Below are 2381 nucleotides of genomic sequence, written 5' to 3' on the forward strand. Positions count from 1 at the left end.
AGCCCACAGGGAATGTGGGTTTTATGCTGGGGCCACGCTGGGGGCCCAGGAGGATGTTACATGTGAGTAAAATTATGCTCAAGATAATTAAAAAACCGTCTCAGCAGTACATCAACAGGGAACTGCCAGAAATTCAAGCTGAATTCAGAAGAGGGTGTGGAACCAGGGATATCATTGCTGATGTCAGATGGATCTTGGCTAAAAGCAGAGAATACCAGAAAGATGTTTGCCTGTGTTTTATTGACTAGGCAAAGGCGCCTGTCAGTTTGTCCTACTGTGGGGGCTTGCGTGTTGCTATGATGCTGGAAGCTATGCCACTGGTATTCATATACCAGCTATGCCACTGGTATTCATATACCAGCAGGGCCAAGTTTCAGCTGAGCTTCCAGACTAAGACAGACGAGGAAGAAGGACCTGGCAGTCTACTTTGAAAAGAAGTAGCCAGTGAAAAGCTTATGAATAGCAGTTTAACATTGTCTGGTACAATGCCAGAAGAGGAGTTCCTCAGGTCGGAAGGCACTCAGAAGATAACTGGGGAAGAGCTGCCTTCTCAAAATAGAGTCAACCTTAATGACATGGATGGAGTCAAGCTTTCAGGTCCTTCACTTGCTGATGTGGCATGACTCAAAATGAGAAGAAACAGCTGCAAATTCCAACATAAAGAAAACAAAAACCCTCAGAACTACACCAATAAGCAATATCATGATAAATGGAGAAAAGAAGTTGTCAAGGATTTCATTTTACTTGGATACACGATCAACGCCATGGAAGCAGCAGTCAAGAAATCAAACAACGCATTGCATTGGGCATATCTGCTACAAAAGGCCTCTTTAAAGTATTAGAAAGCAAACATGTCACTTTGAGGACTAAGGTGCACCTGGCCCAAGCCATGATATTTTCAATCGCCTTATATGCATGTGAAAGCTGGACAAGGAATAAGGACGGCTGAAGAAGAATTGATGCCTTTAGAATTATGGTGTTGGCGAAGAATATTGAATACACATGGACTGCCAGAAGAAAAAACAAATCTATCTTGGAAGGACAGCCCAAATGTCCCTTAGAAGCAAGGATGGGGAGACTCTGCCTCACACACTTTGGACATGTTATCAGGAGGGATCACTCCCTGGAGAAGGATATCATGCTTTGTAAAGTAGTCAATGAAAAAGAGAAAGACCCTTGAGGAGATGGATTGACACAGTGGCGGCAATGATGGGCTCAAACATAACAAAGGTTGTGAGGATGGGGCAGGATCCAGCGGTGTTTCTTTCTGTTGTATATGGGGTCACTGTGAGTTGGAACTGACTCGACACCACTTAACAACACAGGAGGAGGAGGGTCTGGGTTGGGGTAGGAGGCTACATGGGGGAGGGTAGGGCAGTGTCTGGGTGGGGGCTGTGGAGCGGGAAGGAGGGGGCAGATTTGGGAGGTCTTTGGGTCCAAGGGGATGAGTTGCACTGAGGAATGGACCGGCTGAGGGCCTGGTGGCCTTACTGTTGAGGAGATAGCTGGGGGGACTGCATGGCCCCGGGGACCAAGCTGCCCTTCTTCCATGATGACCATCTCTCTGTGGTAGCTCTCGGCCTTATGCAGGTCCCCGTCATCTGTGGGCAGGGCATGGAGAGGAGAGAAGTTTATGGGGGGGAGGGGCGGCTGGGCTTTCACTTAGAACTGGTCGTTCCCATGAAGACCCCCTGGGGAATCCCAGGCTGACCCCACCCTGGCTGTGTGACCAAGGGTAGGTGCATACCCTCTCTGGGTCTGGTCACCAGAGCTACAAGACAGGGCATTGGCACCAGCCTCTTGGGTAGGGGTGAGGATTTACCAAGACAATGTGAAGAGGAGCTGCCAGCGGGCACCCCTGTGCCCGCCTGCCTCACTGGCTCTGGCCAGGCTCCTCTGCCCACACATTCTTCAGTTCCACACCTCCAGGCTCATCCACCAACACACCCTCCAGGCTCAGCAATCTGTCCTCCAAGGGCCAAGGGCAATCCAGCCACCATGCCTTTGCTACACCATTCCTGGGACCTGGAACACCCTGGGCCTGGCCTCTGCTCAGTCCCTGCCCAAAGTGGCCAGCAGAAAATGTTCCCAGAGTGATGACTGAGCAGCTACTGAGACCACAGGAGGAAAATCTCTATTTCAGAAGCACCTAGTACATTCTGACACAGTGCCCAAACACAGGGCTCTCCTTGGGTTCCACCAAGACTCGACAGGGCCATTTTACAGAAGAGGAAACTGAGGCTCAGGGCCGACCCCAACCCCCAGCCTGCTGGCTCTGCCCTGGGCCTGCCTCTTCCCATCACTGTGTTTCCACCCCGCCCATCTATGGGCAAACTCAGCTACAACACACAACACTTATTGAGCCCAGCTGTGCTGAGCAC

Source organism: Elephas maximus, chromosome 3 (genome assembly GCF_024166365.1).
Source record: "Elephas maximus indicus isolate mEleMax1 chromosome 3, mEleMax1 primary haplotype, whole genome shotgun sequence".
In the NCBI taxonomy this organism is placed as follows: Eukaryota; Metazoa; Chordata; class Mammalia; order Proboscidea; family Elephantidae; genus Elephas; species Elephas maximus.